The sequence below is a fragment of the Aotus nancymaae genome, unplaced genomic scaffold, assembly GCF_030222135.1.
Source record: "Aotus nancymaae isolate 86718 unplaced genomic scaffold, 86718_ANA_hifiasm-v0.15.2.pri h1tg000012l, whole genome shotgun sequence".
NCBI lineage: Eukaryota > Metazoa > Chordata > Mammalia > Primates > Aotidae > Aotus > Aotus nancymaae.
This window is the reverse complement of record NW_026988423.1, coordinates 33,612,300-33,624,269: the sequence shown is the minus strand read 5'-3', so window position 1 is coordinate 33,624,269 and position 11,970 is coordinate 33,612,300. Positions and strand designations below refer to the sequence as shown.

The 11,970-nt window shown below is 35.1% G+C and overlaps 1 pseudogene; it reads left to right on the top strand.

The window, feature by feature from the left end:
- The first annotated feature begins 10,603 nt into the window (after positions 1–10,603).
- LOC135274717 (U2 spliceosomal RNA) lies at positions 10,604–10,807 on the top strand (annotated as a pseudogene).
- Positions 10,808–11,970: the final 1,163 nt, after the last annotated feature.

The following is an 11,970-nucleotide window of genomic DNA, read 5'->3' as shown; positions in this document are numbered from 1 at the left end:
GTCACCCAGGCTAGCATGCAGTGGTGTGATCATTACTCACTGCAGCCTCAACCTCCCGGGCTCAGGTGATCCTGGTATCTCAGCCTCCCTAGAAGCTGGGACTACAGGCGTGTGCCACCAGGCCTGGCTAATTTTTGTATTTTTTGTGGAGACAGAGTTTCTCAGCGTTGCTCAGACTGATCTTGAACTCCTGGGCTCAAGTGATTTACTTGCCGCTGCCTCCCAAAGTGCTAGGATTACTGGTATAAGATGCAGTCTTAAAGGCCTTAGCTGACTCTAGGGAATTCTGAATTGGGGTGGCCCTTCAAAGTTGTCTTTAGTTGGGATGACTGGACTAAACCTTTATATAATATGCTATCATTAGGTGTACTACTTTTATAGTTAGCCTCTAATCTTTTTAAGTGGTTGTGTAATGTTTTGTCCACAGATAGTTTTTGTAATATGTTGGAGATCTAGAATCTGTTGGAGAACTAGAACCTGCTGGAGAAATACAAGCTACTCCACTGTTACTGGAACCAGGACTTTCCTAGGTATTAAAAAAATTTAAAGTTCTATATAATTTGTTTGCTGGTCACACATCACACTTACATTTGAAAATGTTGAAGACATTCTAAGCATTTTGCATTTTCTTTGAATTACTTTTTTGTTAGTGTATTTAATAAAATAGTGCTTCTGTACTGATATTTCATCTGTAATTGGAAAATGAAATTATTAGCCACATGTTTAATAGCTGTCAAAAAAAGGGCAGGATGTCTCAATAGAAAACAATAACAAGAACAAGCAGTAAACATTTGCACAAGAACCATAAAGTGTGTGCTATGTAACAATGAAAAATTACTTTTTAAATTTAAATTTAAATTTTTTATTTTTTGAGATACAGTCTCACTTTGTGGAGTGCAGTGGTGCCATCTGGGCTCACTGCAACCTCTGCTATCCAGGTTCAAGTGATTCTCCTGCCTCAGCCTCCCAAGTAGCCGGGATTACAGGCACCTACCACCATGCCTGGCTAATTTTTGTATTTTTAGTAGAGACGGGTTTCACCATGTTGGCCAGGCTGGTCTTGAACTGACCTCAAGTAATTTGCCTGCCTTGGCCTCCCAAAGTGCTGGGATTACAGGCATGAGCCACTAGTGCCTGGCCAAAAAATTGCCTTATGGTATTGGATAATATGTTAAATTTCGGGCTCTTTTTTATATATTTTTATATTTCACAAGTTTCATATATTTGATGTATGATATTTGATATGGTTCCTGTTGAAATCATTTAGCTCAAAGATATTTAAAAAAGTTTTACTCTCAGGCACATATTGTGAAATATTACTCATGAAAAATAGTATTTTAAAAATATATTCTAGTTTAATTTGATGTCACTAATTTAGCTTGGAGAAGACAAAAATGCCTATACTAAACTTGTTTGCTTTCTACCATATTTAGCAAAAATGTTGTGAGATATTTTATAACCAGATTTTAAAAAAGTAAATAGAATAAAACAGTAAATATTTTATGGAATATAGTTGCATCGTTATTTCTGCCTGTATTCTCACTATAAACTCAAATGAGAGAGATTAGGGAGAGGGGAAGACAAATGCTTCCTGACTTTTATCCAGGTCCAAAAACAACTACTTTTTTCAATAACATCTGAAACATTTCCTCAAAGACATGGATTGTGGATTTGAGAAAAAAGTAATTTCTTTTAAAGTAGGTTTTATTAAATAATTTGGATTGGCCAAGCAATATAATGTTAAACTTTAGGTTCATTTTCTCAACCTCTATGTTATAGTAATTATTTCTTTTACAAGAGTGCCACCCAATGTTCCAACTCTTTAGTAGCAGATAGCTTTGTTTTTCATTTAGCAGCTTAAAAATATTTATTGGGCTGAGCAAAATGGTTCATGCTTGTAATTCCAGCACTTTGGGAGGCTGAGGCAGGCATATCGCTTGAGCCAAGGAGTTTGAGACCAGCCTGGGCAACATGGCAAAACCCTGTACATTAGCCAGGTGTGGTAGTGTGTCTGTAGTCCCAGCTACTAGGGAGGCTGAGATGGGAGGAGAATTTAAGTTGGAGAAAGTCGAGGCTGTAGCAAGCTGGGATGGTGCCACTGCACTGCAGCTTGGGTGAGTGAGGCCCTGCCTCAAAAAAAAAAAAAAAATTGTTGCTTGAAATCTGGCCATGTTATGGTATACATGTATATCTCAGACTGTCCTACCAAAAGTGATAAAAATGAAAATCCTTAAGTAATTGGATTTTTAAAAACATTGACTCATTTTTAGGGATTCAAATTTATGGTTGTTTTTCTGTGGCCCCTAACCTAGTCAATAGCCTCTCCACTACATGACCTTTTGTGTTCTTGTATCTCTATAGACCTTCAGCCTTAAATTTGCAGTTAATGCAGCATTGGGGTTGCTTTGTGGTGATAGTGGTGGTATAGATACTTATCATAACATAATGTAAAAACAATATTAATTAGCTCTTTGATAATTCAGAGCATCTTATAATTGAGCCAGTAGTAAAAAGTTTAATTAGAGGAAAAAAATTTTTTCAAAGGTTCATTAATTATATAAACATAACTTCCAGAAAATTATTTAAAATAATATATTTTGTGTATATTTTTTCAAATATTTATATATGACCCTTGCCTTAATTATAAATAATTTGCATATGTTTATACAAATTCCCTTTGCTTTTCTGTCAGTACACACTTAAGTATGTGAGGTTAGTAAATTAATGAAGACTAATGTTTTGCAATAATGCCCAAGTTAAGCTAAAAGAATAGTGTAATTAAAAGCCTATATTTGACAAAAGCAAGTTCAGATAATTGTATTCTTTAAAATATAGGGTTTAAATATTTGTAAATCCAAAAACTTGTCCTGGTGGTACAGCATTCTGTAAAAAACATGAAGCTTAAATTTTGACTCTTTTTTTTTTTTTCCTGGTTCTTTGTTTTAGGGCAAATGATGTAATAACTCACAACCTTATATGAAGTGGGCATAGCCAAATGTACCTTCATAGGTGGTTGTGACTAATAAAATTACATGTATTATTTAATGGAGTTTATTGTCAATTTTGTTATCTTCTTTTACTCTTAATTTTACTTTTAAGTTTGGGATACATATGTAGGATGTGCAGATTTGTTACTTAGGTAAATGTGTGCTATGGTGGTTTCCTGCACCTGTCAACTATCACCTAGGTATTAATCCCTGCATGCATTAGCTATTTATCATGATGCTCTCCCTTCTCCAGCTCCCTCAACAAGCTCTAGTGTGTGGTGTTCTTCTCTCTGTATCCGTGTGTTCTCATTGTTCAGCTCCCACTTACAAGTGAGAACATGTGGTGTTTGATTTTCTGTTCCTGTGTTAGTTTGTTGAGGGTAATGGCTTCCAGCTCCATCTGTCTCCCTGAATAGGATATGATCTCTTTCCTTTTCATGGCTGCATAGTATTCCAATTTTGTTATATTTTAAAAAGATATTTTAAAAGAAAGTCAATTTCGTTATCTTTTAAAAGGAAGAGCCTGTTTTGTTATCTTTTAAAAGGACCAACTTTTGGTTTTATTGATTTTACTTTGTTTTTTTTCTGTTCTCTATTTCCTTTCTTTCTGCTCTGGTATCTTTACTGTTTTATCTGCTTTGATTCAGTTTGTTCTTTTACCAGTTTTTTAAATTTAGCTTATTGATGTGAAATCTTTCTACTTTTTTTTTTTTTTTTTTGAGATGGAGTTTTGCTCTTTTTACCCAGGCTGGAGTGCAATGGCGCGATCTCGGCTCACCGCACCCTCCGCCTCCTGGGTTCAGGCAATTCTCCTGCCTCAGCCTCCTGAGTAGCTGAGATTACAGGCACGCGCCACCATGCCCAGCTAATTTTTTGTATTAGTAGAGACGGGGTTTCACCATGTTGACCAGGATGGTCTCAATCTCTTGACCTCGTGTTCCACCCGCCTCGGCCTCCCAAAGTCTTTCTACTTTTTAACATAAAGGCATTTACAGCTATAAATTTTCTCTTAAGTATGGCTTTCGTTACATCTCCTTAGTTTTGGTGGTTGTGTTTTTGTTTTCATTTGTCTCAAAGTATTTTCTTATTTCCATCTGAATTATTTTTTGACCTATTTAGGAGTGAGTTTAATTTCCATTTACTTTTGTATTCTTCAGATCTCCTTGTTATTAATTTCTAATTTTGTTCTATTGTTTTTAGAGAATGTAGTTTGTATGATTTCAACCCTTTTAAGTTTATCAAGGTTGGTTTTATGACCTACCATATGTTCTATCCTGAAAATGTTCCACGTGCACTTGAGAAGAATGTATATATTCTTGTTGGGTAAAATACCCTATAGGTGTCTGTTAGGTCAGTTTGATTTACAGTGTTGTTGAAGTTTCTATTCCTTGTTGATCATTTAATTATTTTACCCAGTATCGAAAGTGAGATATTGAAGCCTTTTTTATTGTTATTTGTTTCCTTAAATCTGTCAGTTTTGTGTCATGTATTTTGGGTGTCTGTTGTTGGGTATCTGCTATTAAATTTACCTTTTTATCATTCTGAAATATTCCTTGTCTCTAGTAACAACTTTTTTCTTAAAGTCTTATTTTGTTAGATATTAGTATAGCCATTTTCAGGCCTCTTTTTGGCATTGTTTTCATGAAATATCTTTTCCATCCTTTCACTTTCAACTTATTCATGTCTTTATATTTAAAATGTGTTTCTTGTAGAAAGCATATAGTTGTATCATGTTTAATTTAGTTTAGTTTTTGTTTTTTAAAAAATACTCTGTCGATGGAATGTTTAATTAGAATATTTAGTCTTTGTATATTTAATGTAATTACTGATAAGAGGATGTATTTCTGTCATTTTGCCATTTGTTTTCTATGTGTCTTACAAAATTTTTTCCCTTTTTACTCCATTATGGCATTCTTTTTTTGTTAAATATTTTCTATTGCATATTTTAATTTCCTTATCTTGTATTTTACTATTTTTTGAGTTATTTTGTTAGTGGTTGCCATGGGATTATAACTAACAATTGAAAATTTAATTTATAACAATCTGGTTTGAATTAATACCCACTTAATTTCAGTAGTATATAAAAACTTTGTTCCCATATAGTGCCTTCCCTTACCCTTCCTTTGTGCCGTTATTTCATACAAATTATTCTTTATACATTATGTGACCATTAACCAGATTTTTAATTTGCTCTATGCAACTGTCTTTTAAATTAGGTAGAAGGAGAAAAGAAAAATAAAATATAAACAAAAATGCATTTATACTGTCATTCATACTTACCTATGTTGTTAACCTTACCTGTGCTTTTTATTTCTTCATTTGCATTTGAGTTAACCTAGTGTTCTTTTATTTCAGTCTGAAGGACTCCCTTTATTATTTCTTGTGGGGCAGATTTCCTAACTACAAATTCTCTTAGTCTGTGTTTATCTGGGAATGTGTTAATTTCATCATATTTGGCGGATATTGTGTGTTGTGTATCTCTTGTAGAAAGCATATAGTTGGATCTTTTTTTTAACTATTCTGACAGTGGAATGTTTAATTGGAATATTTATCCATTTACATTTAACATAATGACTGATAAGATAGGATTTACTTCTGCCATTTTGCTGTTTTTTTTGTGTCGTGTTAACAATTTCCTTTTTCCCATTTTTGTACTAGAAAATATTTAACTGAAAAGAATGGCGTAATGGAGGGAGAAAAAGGGAAAAATGACGTTGTTTCACAAGTCTTTGTTGACAGTCATTTTTCTTTCAGCATTTGGAATATGTAATTCTACTTCCTTCTGGTCTCCATGATTTCTGATCAGAAACCAGCTGTTAATCTTATGGAGGATCTCTTGTATGTGATGTGTCACTTTTTTTTTGCTGCTTTGTCGTTAGACCGTTTAATTATGGTATGTAGGTGTGAATCTTCCTGAGTTTATCCTACTTGGAGTTTGTTTTGGATATACAGATTTTAATGCTTCTCATCAAAGTTGTAAAGGTTTTGGCCATGATTTCTTTAACAGTCCTTTTGTTCCTTTCTCTCCTCCCCTAGTACCATCACTATATGTATGAAAGTATGTTTGATGATATCCTGCAGTTCTCTTTTTCTTCATTTTTTTTCTTTTTGTTATTTGGAAAAGATAATCTCAATTGACCTATCTTCACATTTGGGGAATTTTTCTTCTGTTTTCTCATATTTGCTGTTGAGCCCTTCTAGAAATTTTCATTTCAGTAATTGTACTTTTCAATCCTGAATTTCTGTTTGGTTCTTATATCTTTGTTTGATATCCTCTATTTGGTGAGGCATCATTCTCATACTTTGTTTACACAGTTTCTTTTAGTTCTTTGAACATATTTAATATAATTGATTTAAAATCTTTGTCTAATATAGGCAACATCTAGGTTTCCTTAGGGTCAGTTTCTATTAACTGTTTTTCCCTCTAAGTGTAGCCCATACTTTTTTGTTTCTTGGCATGTCTTGTAATTTCGTTGTTGTTGAAGACTGGACATGTTATATAATATAGTGGAGTGGCAACTTTGAAAATCAGATTGGGTTTTTTATTGTTGCTATTTGTTGTTGTTCTTTATTTGTTAGGTGACTTTTCTGTAATAATTCTGTAAAGTTTGTATTCTCTGTGCATGGCCACAGAAGTCTGTTTGAATAACTTTGTGGTCAGCTACTGATTGTACAGATTTCCTTAAACTCCTGGGACAAATCATTGTCCCAGTTTTTGCTGAGAGGCTCTTTGTGTATGTTGGTACACTCCTTTAACAGTCATCCAGACAGTTGATAACTCTGCTTATCCATCACTTCCTTCTTGTACAGGGCCTCTGAGTCAGTCTTCTCAGCATGTTCTTGAGCATGTACCCAGTTCTGAGCATACATACAGCCCTGTACATGTGGATAGACTTTTAGATTTTCAGGAATATGACTAAACTTTTCAAAGTCTCTGTGGACATCTTCTTTTTTAAGCTTTTTCATTAGTGTATTATCTTTGTCTTACTGCTTTCTACCATTTCAGGCAGCCACAACATTAAATAATTGCCTCAAAATACTTTTTTCTTTGTAAGGCAGGCTCTTACCCTGTCACCCAGGCTGGAGTGCAGTGGCATGATCATAGCTCACTGCAGCCTTAAACTCTTTCCAGGTATCCTCCTGCATCAGCCTCTCAAGTAGCTGGGACTACAGGTGTGTACCCTCATACCTGGCTCAATTTTAATTTTTTGTAGAGATGGAGTCTTACTATGTTGTCCAGGCTGGTCTTGAACCCTTGACCTCAAGTGATTCTCCTGCTTCAACCTCCTAGAGTGTTGGGATAACAGGCACGAGCCACCCCACCTGGCCCTCTAAATATTTTTGACAAATGCTTGTGGTGAAGGGACTTTTTTTTTGCTCTAGGCAAGCTCTGAGTCAGGTCAAATAAAGACAGTCCAAATGGGGTGTTTGGGGGTACGACCAGATAGGTTGACATAATGATAGTTCTCTGGGAATGAGGCTTTGAAGGCACTTAAAAATCCCTTAGTGGCTGCTAGGCTCCTGACTTTCAGTGGTATTACAGGTTGTTGGTTTTCATAGTGACTGTGGAGCTGTAGATCGCGGGGAGGAATAGGGTAAGTTGAAATGCCACTAAATTTGCTGTTCTTACAGAGATTCAGCTATTTTTCTTGAAAATATGTTCCATGGATTGCTGCAAGCTTTTAATTAATTTTTAGAATTTTGTAAAAGTTAAGGAGAGAATTTTCAGAGGTACTCTGCTGTTTTCATTGATGTAATTCTTACGTAATTCTTACTCAGACCTCAATAAATACAGGTTCCTTTCCTTTACTGTCATTGGTTTGAACTACTAAGATTTTAATTCATGACCATTCTGTTTTAGATATTTTACAATCTGGATTCAGATCCTACAGCCTTCTGAAATTTGAATCTCTTGCCATATATTCTAGCCCAATTCTGAGAATTCTGCAACCCTGCCAAGTGTGGTTGGTGTAGTGCATAGGACATTGGTGCTGACATCTGTTGTCTTTACTGCTTTTCTGTCTGAATGCAAAGTCTAAGTTAATGGACAACAGTGCATTAGATCAGCTGTTACTTGGTTCTCATTTCATTATTTCATCATCACCTTGGAGCCTCCTAACTCTTCATTTGTACTCAAGAAGAAAGCCAACAAGTGAATTGAGTCAGCATCTTTTTATTTCTACCCTGAAATTTCTGGTACTGCTTCTTCGTATTTACTTCAACGTAGTCCCAAAATGAGATTTAAGTGTCATATATGGACAAATGCCCAGTGGATTCTTTCTTTGCCTGAAACTTTGTTTTTGGTGAGTATCATAGACATTATTTATCTTAATTGCTTAATGTTCTTTGGGAAATCTTGGCATGTAGAAATCTCTTTGGCTGTCTCTGACAGGAGTATTGAATTTACTTTTCATTTTGTTGTGGATCAGCTGTCTTTTACTTCTTTAGCCGTTTCTTAAAAATTGGTATCTAAACCAAATCTTTATTTTAGATCTGTAAAAGGTGAATAAAAACATCTGTATTCATAAAAATAAGCAAACATCTTTTCCACATTTTCCACCTAAATGATGCCACAATTGTATCTTGAAAATACACTCACTTTCTGTTTTCCCACTACCGTTCCTGCCATCACCCAGCCTTCTACCACCCCTCTCTAGAGCCTATATCACTGCTTATTATGTCCATCCTGTGCTGCAGCACTCAGTCACGAATCGTCAGGACAAAAGGAAAATGTAAGAAACAAACAAAAGTCACTCTTCAATTCCACTGATACCACAGCTAAGCTTTATGTAGTTGGCCAATGATAAATTTTGAACCGTTTAAAGATTCCAAGCAAGGTAGAGGTACAGAGTAGCTAAAATTCAGTCTACTTAGGTTTGTTCAATAAGGAAATCACTAGGCATATGTGGTTATTGAGCCCTTGGGATATTGCTATTCTGAATTAAAATGTGTACTATAAGTGGAAAATTCAAGCTGAGTTCAGAGACTTAGTATGAAAAAAGAATGTAAAAATCTCATTAATTTTAGAATATTGATTATACATTGAACTGATAATGATTTGGATATATTGAGTTAGACAAAATATGTTACAGAAATTAATTTTACCTTTTAAAAAAGTTTTATTAATGTAGCTACTAAGAAATTTAAAACAACATATGCCACTTACATTATTTCTATAGTACAACACAGCATTGCACTAGACCCTTGCTAGTCAAGGGGATACTGCAATATTCTCTTTTTTTCCCTCCAGAATATAGCATCTCCCCAATCCAACCACACTGAGTCAGAATCTGCATTTTAATAAGATCTCCATGTGATTTGTTTGTACATTAAAGTTTGCAAACAAGAAGCATTGCAAATATTAGATTGCTACAGGATGAACAGATTTGCAGGTAAAATTTTGCATAGAATCAGTTGCCAGAGAGGTTGCACTTAAAGAGTACTTAAAAAAAAAAAGTAGGTTGTTCTTGAGAACAGTGACAACGTGTTTTCCCAGGTGTATTTCTGTTTAAACTCTTGGAAATGAGAGTAACTATCTTTCTCTTTTCCTTTTTGCTATATCAGTTTATTCCCTGGATATAACCTTTCTGGACATGCAGAAATTTATTTTCTTTGAAATATTTTTAATATATCATAAAATTTAGGGTGTAATTCTACTTAAAATTTGATAAAACTTCCCGTGTCTTGTAGTGTAGCAGGGCATAGCTTTTGGCAATTCAAACATCAAAGTTGAAGTTCTCAGGCTCTTTGACTTAGTATCATTGTGTCCTTGGGAAATTTGCTTAACATGTCTGAACCTATTGCTTAACCTGTCTGAACTTGCATACTGAAGAAAAGACTAAGATGCTAGCTTTCATATACTTGCTGGTAAAACTTGACCAAGTAAATTATCATATTATATGACATGCCCTCTTTGAGGGTTCTGTAACTCTTAGGTTCACTTGTCACATTTCTTCTTGATGAGGGAATATGCTTTAGAGTAGCAAAAGAGACCAGTACCACTTAAATATTTGATCAATGCTGAAGGTAAATGAACACTTCAAATGCTGCTGTTTCTTCCTCTTGCTACTCAGTAAACTCCAGTAGCTATAGTTGTCAATATTTTAGAAGTAATTGGTCCCACAATGCCTATCAGCGGATTCTTTGGGTCCTACATATTCACAATGTCCCTGAGTAAAGGGGACCAGTGAGTGACTCAGTGGGGTCATGGAAGGAAAGAGAAGATAGGAGTGTCCGCAAGTAACATACTGTGGGTACATCCAGAAGGAACAGAAAGAAAGAAAGAGGGTTTCAGCATTGCCCACTAATTTATTTTTATTCTTTTAGAGACAGTATCTCATTCTGTCATCCAGGCTAGGGTGTAGGGATGTGACCATAGCTCACAGCAGCCTAGACCATGTGCCCTTTTCCACTATTGGTCCCAGCTTTAGGTTGAGGCTCTCCTCTGGGAGGCCTGTTGGTCCTCTACTGCTTGTACTTCCATTCCTTATTTCTTCAGTATTCACCATTGCAGGATGAGTGCAGAGAGCCCCAGAGCTTCTAGGGTACGGCTCAGGACTGGGGTTGGTTGCACTCATGTCTGCTGCCTGTGAATTTTACCATAAACACATACACACATCGCTTCTCGGCCTTTTGGCTAAGATCAAGTGTAGCATAAACACATAGAGAGACACACATACCCAAAAGACAATTACAAAGCTTGTTTTGATTTTAATGGGGTTTTAGGAGGGAGCAAAATTAAAATGCATATTTTCAGGCCACCACCTTCCTTTAGAAGTCTTGTTTATTGTCTGATTTCTTTTAAATTTGTTCTTATTCATTAATAAATAGAAGTTTGCGATGTTTAATTGACATTAGAAATTCTATTCAATTAAAGTGGATATGGTGATTGTCTTATGATTGTCTTTGCTAGAAAGTTTACCTCCTTAAAATAAGGCTTCATGGCTTCACATAGATTTTTTTTTTTTTTTGGTGGACAGTATCATTTTTCAGTTTTCTTTATATCATACTAGGAAAATTATGTGTCTGAAATATCAGTGTCCTCAGTTTCTAGACATTATTTCTTTCATTTGTTTTTCTGCAGACGTTTTTTTCCTAACTAGAATATATAGCATCTTCTGAGTTGTATTTGAAGCATGGCTTCACATTAGAATCACCAGGGGAGCTTTTAATAAATACTGATGCCCTCTCTTTATCCCTAGAGAATCTGATTTAGTTGGTGAGATTCAGGTTTTGGTATGTTTTAAAGGCTCCTCAGGGAATTCTAATGCATAGTTAGACTTCAGAACTGTTGTGCCATTGAATTCAGTTTAACCTGTAAACTAGTTGTAGAAATGAATAAAATATAACTTGGAGCAAATATGTTATCATTACAGATTCTACACAAAAACAGTTATTAGACCTTAATGTAAAGGAATCACATAGAAGTTCTTAAAGAGTGCGGCTTTCTGAGTCTTAATTAATTTACTAGTTCTAGAGTTGAGCCTAGAAACCTGCATTTTTAATTGCCTTGAAGATCATTGTGATGCAGGTGGTTCACAATCCACTGCATCAAACCAAACTGGATTCTAATCAGAGGATATGTAGTTACTAAGGAATCTGTATCTTCTCATGTTGAGAAAACTTGACCAATGGCAAGTAAAAATTTATATATTCTCCTGTGCTTGGGGAATACATACTCTACTTAGTATTTGGACAGGTTTTGAGTGACCTTTTGTTTTCTGTTGTACTGATGCATTAAAGCTAAAATATATATTTTTTTCTTTCCCCCTTGCTTCCAAAGTTTATTCACGTATTTCATTGTTAGTATCAGTCACACTTATAAAAACTCCCTAATCCTGTGCCATATATAGACCTTTCCTTTTGCCTTAGAATTCAACTGTAGTGATTTATCTCCACCCCCCACCACACATAAACACACATTCTTTGTGCTCCTGGACACTCCAAATGGTGAATAAACATACTGAAGGGATTTAAGCTACAT